General features: G+C 41.5%; 1 pseudogene; it reads right to left on the minus strand.

Moving 5' to 3' along the window:
• Positions 1-5,166: 5,166 nt before the first annotated feature.
• LOC147903929 (uncharacterized) lies at positions 5,167-11,654 on the minus strand (annotated as a pseudogene).
• Positions 11,655-15,248: the final 3,594 nt, after the last annotated feature.

The following is a 15,248-nucleotide window of genomic DNA, read 5'->3' on the forward strand; positions in this document are numbered from 1 at the left end:
TGACTGGATTCAAGCTTGGAGGGTGAATGGAGAGGAGCCTGCTCTTGGTATGAAAAGGCTATCCATATTTCATGAGCTTCCTTATTGGGGTCAGTTACAAATCAATCATCTCTTGGATCCCATGCATATCTTCAAAAATGTGGGGGCTACTATATTCGGGCACACTTGGTTGGTTCCACAAACTTAAGAGGAGTGCGAGAAGACTTGCGTGCTATGAATAGGATGCGGTCCCAAGTGTGTTCTCATAAAGTTTTCCTCCCGAAAGAAACATGGATCCTCTCCAAGACAGAGGAGGCAGCGGTCAAGGCAGACATTGCCTCTTTTCGAACACCAACAGGGTACATGAGTTGCTTGAAAGGAGAATTTTCAAAGGACATTGCCTCTTTTCAAACATCGACAGGGTACAAGAAGCATTTTCAAAGGACAATAAGCTTAGTGGGCTCAAGCCCCATGATTGGCACAAGTCTTACAGGTATTCTAAGCTATAGGATACGTGTACCGATAATCATGATGGGTTGACTGTAATTATGATTATGTTATATTATTGACATGACTTCTTTGTTGCTTGGATAGTTCATCCTCCCAATTACAGTGAAAGGGTTCTTACAAGAACATGTTAAAAATGCTATATTCAAGATCAGTGGTATTGTGAGGTATTCTTACTATCAACTCGCATTAATTGCATTTTCTTCAATTTAAGTTGAATAATTTGTAGAATGATTATGAATATATCTTACATGGGCATGTGAAATAGGTGGATATCTTGAGGATATCTCAAAAACAGATCTCCATATCGAGCATCGAGAAGGCTAGGGTGGACTCCATCAAATCCCTATGCTTGCTTGAGAAGCACTTTCCCTTAAGCATTATGACAACTCAAGTGCACTTGCTTGTGCACATAGTTAATTTGATGAGGTGGCCATTGCAGGTACCGTTCATAGTCGATGGATGTTTTTTCTCAAACAGTTTATGAAAACTTTGAAGGGATTTTTAAGGTAGAGAGCAAGACCAGAAGCAAGCATGGCAAAGAGATGGCTTGTGCAAGGGTCATTAGTATATATCACGGAGTTTCTTGCATCTGCAAGCTTGGCATAACAAGGATGATGATTGCATCATTGGCGAGGTTCCCTAAGGAAAAGGGATTGAAAGAAATTTGAGTAAAGAGCAAAAGGGAGAAATTCAATAAGTTTTGTATCCTCAATAGCAAGGAGATGCTGTGGGACCATACGCAAAATCTATGAAATTGATTTTAAATGACTTAGTATTTTCATTCTTGATGTAAAATGGTTTAGAAGTATTTACAATGGCTCCGTGCGATAGTGAGAAAAGACAAAAATGGTTTCTTTGCAATAGACTCCACCAAACTTTGGACCGATGAAAGTGATATTTTTGCTCTTCTCGAGCATTGTGAGCAGGTGCATACTAATTATTTAATTAATCAAAGCTTTCATTTTTTAAGATCAATAGGTACATGTACTTAAGCGTAATTTCCTATAATTGATGGCATTTGACACCCATCTTCAATATAGGTGGTTTTTCATCCGGATCGTTTTGATCCAAGATGGTGGTACGTGATCCAAGTTGCATCATGAAGTAAACAAATTTTTAAAGATAGAGATGTGAATATGGAGATGCCACTACCAATGCCGGATCCAATTGATCCAAATGGATCTAGCAAAGAACATGAAAATCATAATATGAGCCAAGAGGAAGATGTGCATAATGATATCGTATAGGAGGAAGATGGAGATCACGATATTGAGGAAGAAGATGACGATCATCACGAATCACCCGACTTTATTGAAGAAGATGATCAAGTCTTAGGTGAACGTACGATGCCAAAGTACGATGATAATATAGGAGATCAACTCGGTATAGAGTTAGAGATAGACTTTTTTGGTGCACTAGACTTGGCTGAGGATGAAGCGGTTGATGTAAATGCTCTTCATTGAATTTTTTTCATCTCAAACTTGGACATGAATATATAAGCTTCAAACTTGATGTACACGCTCTTGTACTTTTATTCTTTCAAAAGATCAAACATGTATGAAAAGAAATTTTTTTTGTCATTGGGAAAAACTATCTTTAAAGGTCGGTATAGGAAAAAACACTTTCTGAAAAACATCGCTATAGGAAAGTGTCTTAGAGTCGCTATGTAATAACTTTTTACAAGTCTGGCAATCGTCTCTATATAATGACATTTTATATAGGTCGTTATATAGCGACTTTTATAAAACGTTGCTATATAGTGACTCTTTTTTAAACCCAATTTGCTTAGCAATGATTAGTGCCCCGTATGCGCTAAATATCGACGCTTAACCATCGAAATAAGGCCTGTGTGTAGTAGTGTTAATCCACAACCATTAGAATAACCATCATTTGAAATATATCAAGAGATGAATGATCATCTTAAGTGAAAAATTACATCATGTTATAGGGGGGTAGTCCACACCCTTTTTAAATATGGGGGGTAATCCTCACTAAACTAGGTTGAAAATAGGTCAGAGAAATAAAATGTAGTTAAATTGCTTGACTAGGAATTTCTAAATTAGGGCAAAAAATCCACATCCTTTTTAGAAAAAAGTAATTAAAAATTAATACAAAATGGGGGGTAATCCTCACCCATCATTTTACAACAAGGGCAATCTAGACAAAGATTTCTTTTAAAGGGAAAATAAACCAATTTGCTTAAGAATTTCTATATGTATTAGTGGTAATTAATTGATTAAAGCTACTAATTAACCATAAAGTCTCAAAACATGTAAGTAACTAAAATAGACAACATTAAATATTAATTATTATTTCCAAGTTACATATATTAAAGCAAGAAGTATTTCAAGATAACGTAATTAAAGTAATTAAGGGGAATCAAATTTTAGAAAAAAGGGGAAACCAACTAATTATAGTTTTTAAAGAAAATAGAGCTAGAAATTAAATTTAAAAAGAATGTTAAAGAAATCCTTTTAAACTTTATATGTTAGTTAAAACTTGAGAAAGGAGAAAATACTAATTACATAGGGGACAATATCATGAAACTAATATAAGTGGGAGCCAAGTGTATATAGAGAGGTACATAAAACTAAATATTGTTAGTAGATATACATATATACATAAAAGGCATCATACTATTAGCTCATGAAGAAGAGCATTTAAAGTATAAATGATAGTTTTCAATGAACAATAAAGCATGAAAATTGAAGATATATATATATAAGAATGTAAGTAAATAAATCTAAATAAGTGTCCCAATGAAGGTGGGATAATTATAAAAGACTACGTAACAAAAATATATATGAGTAAATAAGGAAAGATATATATACGTAAAGTTATTAAAGAAAGCAAAATGAACATGTAGATAAGGTGACTATCATCTTGACATGGCATGGAGTGTAAAGAAATGTAAACTAGTGTGTGTCAACGACCACGCCATGCTTGGCCCATCAACAATGGATAGAAGCCACAGTGCCTTTGAGTGGGAGACAGACGGTGGAGAATCAACAAAGAAGTCCAACCTAAGGGAATAGTAAGAAGAGGCAAATCCCAGTTGAATGCTAAAGCTTGGATGCAAGCTAAGGACAAGTTGGTAAACCAAAAGCAAAGAATGCAAGAGAACGAGCAAAGTGGCGATGGGCTCCAAACAACATGCACGTAGCCAAAGAGGTTAAGGTGGCGAGCACACTACCATGTGCACAGGTTATAACCAGGTAGTATGGCAAAAAAAAGTAGGAGGCTTATAAAGGCTCTAAGGGAGTTGAGAACCACAATTGCCCGAAATGCTAGCCCAGGAGGCTTATGAAGGAATTGTGACTAGAGAATCATAACTGTGCCAAATGTTAAGCATGCAGCTTCAGTGCAGACATCTAGTGACGACGAAGATGAGTTGATCAAAATGTAAGTAAGCTTGAGCATGTTCAGAGTGTCTATACAAGTTGAGAAGATAATAAGGTTAAGCCGTCGAAGCAATAGAGAGCCATAGAGAGCCATAGAAGCAATAGAGAGTAGTAGAGAGCTGTAGAAATAAATCAAACCTTGAGAGAAGTCACTAATGAGAGGACGATGGAGATGAACGGTGGGAGAAGGGACCAAATAATGGTCAGGTTACGCTATGGGCAGGAAGACAAAGTGCAAGGACAAAGGCAAGCCGAAGGGTAAGCAAATTAAAAAGAAGTGTAGTGCAAGTGAGAAAGCATGTAATGGTGGAGGTTACAACCAAGAAATGACCAAGCAAGAACAACCGCAAGCAAAGGTCATGTGAAGAAGCACGCAAGGGGAAAGGGTTTCCGGAGGCAATGAAACCATTGATGGCTATATTAGTTTGGGGGTTAAGGGGAGTAGTTGTAACTTACAAGTCTAATTGAATCCTAATGAATAGAGTAAGCTTTTTAATATGTATATTAATGCATAGGAAAGGATTTTATTATAGTAAATATATTTAAATGAAAAGTGTGTGTATATATGGAAAGTAAATATATATATATGGTTCAAAGAGTATGTGTGTGTGGAAGAACTCTAGTGAAAAAATAGGGAGATCAAGGTGTGTAAACACGAGAAAGGGACTAGGCAGATTGTGTGTGTGTAATATTGTGTGTGTAAGTATACATGAAAGGTGTGTATGTAAATTAAAAAATTGTGTGTGTGTAAATTATTATGTGTCCTTTTGTAGCTTGTAACAGGTTAGAATAAAAGGACAACCAATTGTGTGTGTGTGTGTGTGTGTGTGTGTGTGTGTGTGCATGCATGTGCATGTGTGTGTGTGTGTGTGAGAGAGAGAGAGAGAGAGAGAGAGAAGATGCACTTTTATGTGTGTGTGTCTGTGTTGATCCAAGCTGTAACGATTAAAAAAATACCTTTTATGAACTAGTACAATGACCTCTATGAAAATTCACAACAACATAGTCATATGTAGTCTTATATAAGTTCTATCTAGTATCACAAATTTCTATAAAATCACCCAGTACATACAAGATTGTTGCTGTGTACACTAGATTATTTTACAAGCTCTCCCCAAGCTTGTGGCTTTGCGACAAGTGACATATGAGGCTAAGCGTCGGTAGTGGCAAAGGGAAAAACATGAGTATTACCATATCATCTATCCTATGAGATTGTATAATTTAGTGCTTTTTGAAATGAAAGGTTGAGCATGGCACTCACCTAGCTAGTTTTCTCTCATAAGTCTATTGGTGCAACCTTACCTATTTGTATTAAGGCCTCCAAGACACCATTCATGTTTGGTCTCCGTCTAGGATTCTCAAGAGTACATAATAAGCCTAACTTCATAGCATGTAACATCTGTGGTTGATTCTGGGAGATCTCTCGTTGAAGACAAGGGTCAAGTATCTCCAAAACATTTTCAGGAAAGAAGGACCTTGCCCATGTTGGAAGGTCATTGCCATTACCAAAATTTTCGTATGTTGGTTTTTGTCTGGTAAGCAGCTCCAAAACAATCACTCCATAGCTGAAGACATCAATTTTTCTACTTATTACTCCTGAGCCGTACTCTGCAAAAGGAAGACGGGTAAGTTCAACAATGTTGTGCATGCTGTCTAAAACTCAAATCAAGCTGTTCGAAAGGTAGCTAGCTGCTAAAAGACGCACTTGTATCACCAAAAATACTTTGTTATCCTATTCAGTACATCTGTTACACTTGATAAGAAGGAATACTTGCCAGGTGCACAGTATCCGATGGTCCCCTTGAATGCAGAGGCTACTTCTTGACTGGTTGAGTGGCTTGAGTGACTTTTGTCGAATAACTTTGCAATACCGAAATCAGCAACTCGTGCTTCCAAATTCTCATCCAGAAGGATATTGCTAGGCTTCAAGTCACGGTGAACAATGCAACCGATTCCGTTTTCATAGTGCAAATATGACATGGCATGAGCTACACCGAGCAGTATCTTTAAGCGTATTTCCCAAGGAAGTTGACACACCCGATGCCCGTGAAGGATAGTATCGAAGCTACCATTAGGCATGTACTAAAGCACCAAAGCTTTCATATCCAGGTTTGCACAACATCCCACAATGGAGACAAGGTTCCGATGTCGTATCTGTCCTAATGTTCTGCACTCGGTAAGGAAGTATTGAGCTCCCTCTATAATACTTAGATCAAACCTTTTCACCGCTACCACATCCCCATTTTCCATGTTCCCCTTATAAACAGTGCTACTAGCCCCATTCCCTAAGACATTGCTATCAGAGAAGCCTTCTGTAGCCCGAAAGAGATCCTCCCCAGAAATGCTTAAAACGCTGGGAACAGCATTATCTGGCAGAGGTCCTGTTCCTTCCTTCTTTTTCGCAAGCAGGCAATAGGTGATGGATAGATATAGCACAAACTATCAGAAGAGCAACGGAGCAGACATTTACAGCTACCTTGCCATTTTGTGGCTTATGAGAGGGAATTGCTGATGGCGTCCTCAAGCTACCACTACTTTGATTGCACGGAGGAAGCGGTGCTCCACAAAGGCCACTGTTGCCTAGAAACGACTCATTTGAGAAGGTATTGAACTGGAAACCTTGCGGAATCTTTCCAGAAAGATGGTTGTTGGAAACGTTGAGGGCAGCCAGGAACGTCAACTGAGCAGGGAATGTTTCAGGGATGGAATTATTCAAATCGTTGTTGGAAATGTCCAAAGACTGAAGCCGAGAAAGTTTACCCAGCGCTCGAGGAATTGAACCTGTGAGGCTATTATTGGGGAGATTCAAGAACCGCATGCCCACAAATGCTCCCAATTCCGGAGGAATACTTCCGTGAAGACGAGTTCCAGACAAAAAGATCTCGGATCACCACTGTCCGTAATAGTAACCTCCTCGTAAAGAGTATCGTTCTGAAGGCTTGAATTATCAGGCATCTTGAAACCCTGTAATAGGTTAAGGTTTGGAGGGATGGCTCCCGAGAAGCGATTGTTGGCGAAATCAATAATCTGCAAGCGAGAGGAAAAGTTGCCCAATTGGTTGGGAATCGGACCTCGGAATTGATTACCGGCCAAAACAAGAACTCGTAACTCACGCAGGTTGTATAACCAGGACTCAATGCTACCACCTAATTAATTCCAGCTCAAATCGAGAACTAAAAGTGAGCAACGTCCCAAGGAAACAGGACTGACACCCGTGAGTCTGTTACTTCCGAGAGCAAGAGTCTGTAAATCTCCCATGTTTCCGACCGGTAGGGGATCTCCCCACTGAGGTTGTTGTGCTGGAGTCTGATCCTAGTAAGCGATATTGTACTGAGACCACCGAGCAGGCCTGAAATGTTGCCACATATATAGTTGTGAGAGAGATCCAGCGTTGTCAGAGAGAGCTTAATGAGACACTGTGGAATGTGTCCGGTCAGGACGTCTAGGATTCGTAACTGAGAAAGATTGCAAAGGCTGGGAATGCCACCCGTGAGGTTGTTACGCCAAAGAGACAATGTCTCAAGGTGGGATAATACCCCTAAACCTTCCGGGATCATGCCAGTGAGCTCAGAGCTACACGTTTGAGGCCGGTGCAATTGATGATACTCCTTGGAATGTAGTTCTTTTTTTATGATTATAGCCAATAAGTGTGGAATTTTATATTTTTGCCTTGATGAACTATCTAGTTTCTTTGTAAAGAAGATGACTAAGTGCTGGACCCAGTCTTGTTTTAGCTTCCTACTCAGCAAAACAAATGTGCGGAGCGTAAGTGATCAATTCTTGCCGCACTTAACCCCCAGGATTGTGGATAGGAATTGTGTTGTTTCCTTGAGGCGATCCTGAGATTGTTATTCCACAGAGCCAGATCCGAAAGATTGGTGATCAACCCTATTTCCTCTGGGATTGTCCCGTTCAGCTCATTGTCAAGAAGCTGGAGCACCAGGAGGCTAGTGCAGTTGTAGAGGCTCAAGGGAATGCCTCCTGTGAGATCATTGTTATACAAATACAGATAATCAAGATTCTTGAGGAATCCCAACTCATTAGGGATAGAACCTGATAGACAGTTATTTGACAAATCCAATTGATAGACGAAGGTGCAGTTGCCAAGGGTACGGGGAATGCCACCTGTGAGGCTGTTACCCTGGAAATACAATGCTTGAAGATGAAACATCAACCCTATTTCGTCTGGGATTGTACCGCTTAGGTTGTTCCTACCAAGGTCCAGAGATTGAAGTTGCCAACAAGGGTACGGGGAATGCCACCTGTGAGGTGGTTATCCCCCAAAGACAAGATCTGAAGATGAAACATGAACCGTATTTGGTCTGGGATTGTACCGCTTAGCTCATTCGCACGAAGATTTAGAAACTCAAGATACTTGAGGAATCCCAACTCGTTAGGGATAGAACCTGATAGACTGTTCCCAGAAAAATCCAAATGGTAGAGGAAGGTGCAGTTGCCAAGGGTACCGGGAATGCCACCTGTAAGGTTGTTACCTTCGAAAGCCAATGTCTGAAGATGAAACATCAACCCTATTTCGTCTGGGATTGTACCGCTTAGCTTGTTCCGACCAAGGTTCAGAAATTGAAGGGAAGTGCAGTTGCCAAGGGTACGGGGGAATGCCACCTGTGAGGTTGTTAGCCCCGAAAGACAATGTCTCAAGATGAAACATCAACCCTATTTCGTCTGGGATTGTACCGATTAGCTCATTCAGATGAAGTTCTAGATATTCAAGATTCTTGAGGAATCCCAACTCGTTAGGGATAGAACCTGATAGACTGTTTGACAAATCCAAGTGCCAGAGGCGAGAGAGCCTGCACAACGCAGGTGTGATGGAGCCTTGCAATCCTTTCGACGGCAAGAGCAAAATGCCCACAGACCCTTGCTGGCACTCCGCTACTCCTGTCCAGTTGCACAAACTGGGTATGTTGCTAGCATCCCAATGCGCCAACGTCCCAAACGGATCACTAGTGATCGCGCTCTTGAATGCTAACAAGACATCGGCATCTCCTTCAATTCGCATCCCCATGCCGCCAAAATTTGTTGTTGTAACATTAATGGCGATGGCGAGGATCACAAGTGCAAGTTTGAGAAGCTGGCTTCTGCGAGGAAGCATGTTGACGTTCTGCGAGAGGATGAAAGATAATCGTGGGTACATGCAACGTGAGTATATACATATGAAGAGTGGTCCCAAATTCAACTCTAATCTAGTATACGATAATAAACGCAAACATCAACTAATCCATATCTGTTGTCCTCGGGACATCGTACCTTACGTTTCTGTTCTGCTGCTAACGGAGTTGCATGATCTGTTGTCCTAGATCTTTGCCACGAAATGAGCCGCTCAATAGTTGAAAATCGGACCAGTGATGAAAGTGTGCAGAGCGTGTTTTTTCCTTTGAGTTCATTTCGTCGGTCAAGGAAGAGATTCAAGACCAGCCGCATATGACTTGAGCGATTAGCGAAGCGGCAGCAGCTATTTGGACAAAAGAAGCAGCAGCTGTTTAAGCAGTATTTCGCTCGCAATCATGCACTTATGAGATTTGAATCACGTACAACTTTCACTGTTTCACAAAGATTTGAATCACGTACAATTACTTTCACTGTTTCACAAAATGCTCGAAGTATTATGCCTTGTAAATTCTTGAATCGAACCGGATATATTGACTTTAGCTGCGTAAGCAAAAGGCGCAGCAGGTATTTAAATAGTTTTCCGCTTGCAATTATGAGACTTGAATCACGTACATGCTTTCACTGTTTTCCAAAGTGCTCAAATTATTATGTCTTGTAAATTCTTGGATCAGCGAGATATGACTTAAACAGTATTTCGCTAGCAAACATGTAACTATGCGACTTGATTCACGTACATGCAGCTTTCACTGTTTTACAAAGTGCTCAAAGCATTGTGAGATGTAAGATGCTTTGAGCACTTTGTAAATAGCTGCTGCTTCTTTTTCGTACACCTCTCGCAAAAAGCGATGCTTCTTTTACTAAAGCTGCTGCTTCTTTACATCTCTGTCGCTTTAGTAAAAGATCGCTTTTTGCGAGAGAGATGTAACAGTATTTCGGTAGCAAACATGCAATTATGCTTTGAGCACTTTTGACAAAGTGCTGATCAAAGCATTATGTCTCAGAGTCAGTGCACACCCTGCAAGAATGCGCAGCTGGAGCGAAGTAACTCATATGTTTTTTTTAATTGAAAGTGTCTACTCATATATTACTCAAAATTTGCCAAGGGACAGTTCATACCGGATACCCTGCATCTGAGATCTAACTGTTCATCAGGCCAACTAGATCTAACTGTTCATCAGGCCAACTGGCAACAAGCCACCTAGACTGTATGGCAACTTCTATAACAACTTGCTTGTAGCACAAAGAAAGAAAAGACAACCTATTGACTGAGATCTCATAACGGAGCACCCATGATCTATGTAAAATCGCGTATCTAATGACAGTCCACAGCTCAGTTCTATCCGAGCCGAGCTCCGACTGCACCAAACATAGTAGCCCCTTCCCAAAATAGATGTGTGAAGATCTCAGCAGAGGACCTACAAAATTTACATCTATCATCCACCTGAAGCCAGGGGACGTGGCTGCCCATCGGGAAGTGACCTCCAACAATTCACCACATGAAGAAATTCAACTTCCTGAAGGGGGTGGCCTTCCAAGCCCGCTTGAATCTTCCCCTCCACAGATGCTCCAGGTCTGATCATAACCATCTATCATTAGCCTTCTGAAACCAGTCCTTGTTGTAAGCAAGTAGCATGTCAGTCATCTTCGCGTTAAGCTTATGAAGTGGTACTCCCTATCCCCATTCCCACTCATCGGCTATGGAGCCAGTTGAGGGTTGAGGGTTGGATGGCCAGTCAGCTAGAATCTTACTCAGGATCAATCCCACCATCATCTTGGGAGAGCATATATTTCACCCCAACCTGTACTAGGGGAGACAGCCAGTCCTTTGTGTAGGTGTCCTAGAGGTCTTCCCAAACTTGTACCCCTTTTGTTGCAACCCTTCCTACCAGTGCTTCATTTCCCACAGCAAAACAACCTCCACCAGGCCAAGCTACCTGCCACCATGGAGATAGCTTGAGAGAAAAGTTTGAGGTGCCAACAGGCAGCCCCTTCCAACAAAGCAGTGTGATGCCCTCCTTCCATGCAGCAACCAATCTAGTGAAGAAACCTGACTTCAGACAGAGGGGAGCACTGGAAAACACTTTGGTCCACATGTCCATTGCAGGGAAGTGCCTGACAGAAGCTGAACAAATAGCCTATTCAAGGAAGCCTGCCCATGGCTTGTTAGAGTCTAGGAATGGCACCCAGAGCTTCATAAGAAAGGAAATTGACCTTCTCTTCACATCAGGGACTCCAAATCCACCCATTTTCTTAGGAGAGTATAGAACTGACCGTGATAGCCACTTCTATTTCGCTTTTTTCCATATGAAGGCTCTTAATGCTTTTTCAATCTGCAGTATATGGGTTTTGAAGAATGCACATATTGACAATATATAAAAGGAGGATGGGGCCAATATATGCTTTACTACTGTGCATCTCCCTAGCAGACTTAGGGAAACTTTTGACCATACCTCAATTTTTGCTTTGAACTTAGGCCACCACCACAGAAACCATTGCCTAATGCAAATACCAATCCCAATCGAAACCCCAAGGTGCCTGATCACCTGTCCTCTCGGGACCCATTGTATACTTGTGGCTCTCATCCACTCCGACGGCTCCTTCCTGGAGACATACAAGGCTTTTGACTTCCCCCATTGTATCTTGGAGCCCAAGGCTTCACAGTGCATCTCAAATAGCCCGAGAACCAAATTCAATTGCTCCGGGTCTGCCTTGCATATGGAATTTGAATCATTTGCAAATAGTTGTGCAAAGAGAGGGGCATTGCTCCCTGGAATTCTCATGGGGTCAAGGGATCCCCTCGCTATCAGTTTTCAGAACATAGCAAGTAATGGTTCAGTCACAAGGGCAAAGAGGAGAGGGGCCAACGAGCGTCCCTGCCTGATGGATCTCCTCGAATCAAACGAGCCAACTTTCGACCCATTAATCAGAACAGCAGTCGAGGCATTGGACAGCAAAGTTCTGATGATGGAGATGAATTTTTCGCCAAATCCCATGGCTTGCACCACCGCAATGACATAGCCCCATTCTACACCATCGTATGCCTTGTCGAAGTCAATGTTAAGGAGTATGATCTCTTCTTTCCTACCCCATGTGTGTTCTAAAGCAGAGATCACGTTTAGAACGTTGTCCTAAATGTGACGACCCTTCACAAAGCCTACATATTGTTGCTCGGAGACCACCTGTGGGACGAGATTTGTTATTCTTACTGCTACCATCTTAGCTATTAGTTTGTAGGAGACATTGAGCAAAGAGAGGGGTCTCCAGTCCCCAAATCTCTCAGAGGGGAGGCGCTTGGGTATGAGCCTGATGACTCCCTTGTTAACTCTAGGAGACAAGGATTCTCTCTTCCAAACTGCATCCTGACAAAGGAATATCTAACAGTGTCCCAAAGCACCAAATAGAACTCAACAAACAAGCCGTCTGGATCGGAGGCCTTGTTCTTCTTCATGTGCAGCAGTACCTCATTAGCCTCCCCAATGCTGAACGGTCTCCCTAGGACCTCCGCCTATTTAGCAGAAAGCTTTTAGTCTACACAGTCGAGGAGGAGCTACCTCGCTTCAAGCCGTGATCCATTGATCATGTTGATCTTTGATTCTATAAATGTTGTCCTTGGCTCGTCCTTGGCTCTATCTGTCTTGAGGGTTCGAAATAAAAAAGAGGAGGGAGCATCCCCAAATGTCCCGAGGCCTCTGGAAATCTCATCTGATAGGCCTTGATGGTTGTGCCTGCCGTCCTCTACCACATCCATATCCTCCTCTGAGTCCAAGTCCTAAGCGACAGCTGCATGCGACCCCGGGTTATCCTTCACCCTTTTTGCAGCTGGGGAGCCTGAAGGAGACTTGGATTTCATGAGGCCTGGCCCTGAGCTACCCCTCGACGGTAGAGAGCTTGGAAGGGCTATGGTAGACCTCGTCTTCCTCGCCACCACTTCCCACTTAGCCCCAGGGAGAGATAAAATTTTTTAAGAGCACTAGTAACTCATATGTTCACACGCCAGTACTTTGTAAAACAGTGAAAGCTACATGTACGTGAGTCAAGTCTCTACCTGTACTAGAAAGCTTCAATAACTGCATTGAGAAGATGTGTCCATCCTGGCGTAACTCATATGTTCATATGCCAGAATGGAAACATCTTTTCAATGCAGTTATTGAAGCTCTCTAGTATAGGCAGAGACTTGACTCACGTACATGTAGCTTTCATTGTTTTACAAAGTGCTCAAAGCATTATGTCTCATCTCTCTAACTTGACTCATGTACATGCAGCTTTCACTGTTTTACAAAGTGCTCAAATCAAATTGTCTCATCTCTCTTTCACTATTTTACAAAGTATCAGCTGTGCTCAAAGCATTATGTCTCATCTCTCTTTCACTATTTTACAAAGTGCTCATACCTCTCTCTTCCTATTTGTTTTAGCTTATGTGCATACATTAATCTATATTAAACATAGGTTAATTATTTAAGCCTAAGGATGCACATTAATTTATGGGCATAAGTTAGTCTTTTAAGCCCCATTCCAGGGAAAGGATTCAAACCCACAACATGATGTTTCCCATATGAGAGCCCTATCGCTAGGCTAAATGAGAGGTATAGCCTATTATAAATGCTCCCTCTTTACCCTCCCCCTTCATAACCTATTCTAAATGCTCTCTCTTTCCCCTCCCCCTCTTCATTCTTTACAATAAGCAGCCCAGAGGGAAGTTTGGGTTTTTAGAGTTCTCCTTGAGCCACATGTACCATTATTAACCCTTGATCTTGAATTGATCCTAAGGGCTAGAGAGTTTCCTTTAAAAAAAACCCTTCCAAGGTCTAAAATTGTAGTAATCATGCTTTTCACTTGAATTAAAGCATATACAAGTTTTGATCCCTAGCTATGTCTGGATAAGGAATCAAGGTCTAGTGCACTACTACAAGATTGGCCTCAACCGCTTCAACCGGCTCCATCCTTGCCCCTCCTCCCATTCATAGCCTCAATTTCTATCCCCTTTCCATCTCGTTCGCTCCCTTCAAACCCGCCCCCCTCCTTCACGCTCCACATGCATTGCACAAAGTAGGCACTTGGCACTCAGCCTCTTCCATAAGCAAAGGACTGATTATGATCGATACATGGTGCTACTGCCTTTCGATGCAAAACCATGTGGGGCATTGAATCTCTACTGTCTAGCCAATTTTTCTTATGGTGAGCTTCCAACGTACATCTAGAATGACTTTAGGTTCTCTTTGAATAGAAGGTCTAAGTTTGGCTTTGGCGAGTTGGGTTTTACGCGACCACGAAAGCTCTGGCTATGGCGTCCTTTCCTTCCCACCACCCATTGTTTAACCTCTCAAGTGGGGCGGTTCCCCTTCAAGCTTTTGGAAGCTTTCTTTGCTTTATTAAGCCCCCTTCTCTATGGTTGTTCAAGCTTTTTCCCACCCGCAAGATGCCTTTTACGGACTTCTTTTTTTGGAAGCAAGCTCATGCATAGTACCTATGCCTCCATCAAGTAGACGCATGAGCATAACAAGGGCTTGCTAGAGCAGCAATGAACCAGACAATTGCAGAAGTAAATCTCTCCGTTTAGAAGGGTGCCGAGGGATTTGAGTTTAAAGATCAAGGACATGTCAAGAAGCTAAATTTGGTTGTCTACTAGATTGAGCTCACCATAGATGCTTTTTTCATGTTAATTTCGTTAAGAAGTGAAACTTTTATATTAATGTCGAAAGTTTCTATGCCTTATAAAAAATAAATGTTTGGAACATCCGCCAGGATTTGAAACTTTTATGCAAAAAATTTTAAAGTTTCCCTAGAATTTATTGTAATTTAAAATTCAAAAGAAACTATAAAAAAGTGTACTATAGTATATATAGTGAAACTAAAAAAATAGCTTGATAAACTTTTGCCAAGATTTTATATTAATATATAAGTATAGCTTTGATAAAAACATCGAGGTCGAAATGCCCGATCTTGTCTTGTCATTGCACTGAATTTGGGCCCTCCCAACCATTCAAGGGAGCTAGCATCATAGAATCTTTTCATATCACCATTCAGACCGTTGTCATGATCCATGGATGCAACCATGCACACCATAGCAGCTGGAGGCCAACAAACGACACTCAGAAAAGGCTACAAGCAAATGAGAGTACACATGTAGGACAAGGGCAAGCAGAATTAACTTTTAGATTCAATAGTCAGCATCACGGCCAGGCTGCACTCCTTGGTATATTGCTTGAGCCTTCTTGAGAGCTTGAAAAA

Source organism: Dipteris shenzhenensis, chromosome 3, assembly GCF_047967505.1.
Source record: "Dipteris shenzhenensis isolate YYH24624 ecotype China chromosome 3, Dip_SZ_1.0, whole genome shotgun sequence".
In the NCBI taxonomy this organism is placed as follows: domain Eukaryota; kingdom Viridiplantae; phylum Streptophyta; class Polypodiopsida; order Gleicheniales; family Dipteridaceae; genus Dipteris; species Dipteris shenzhenensis.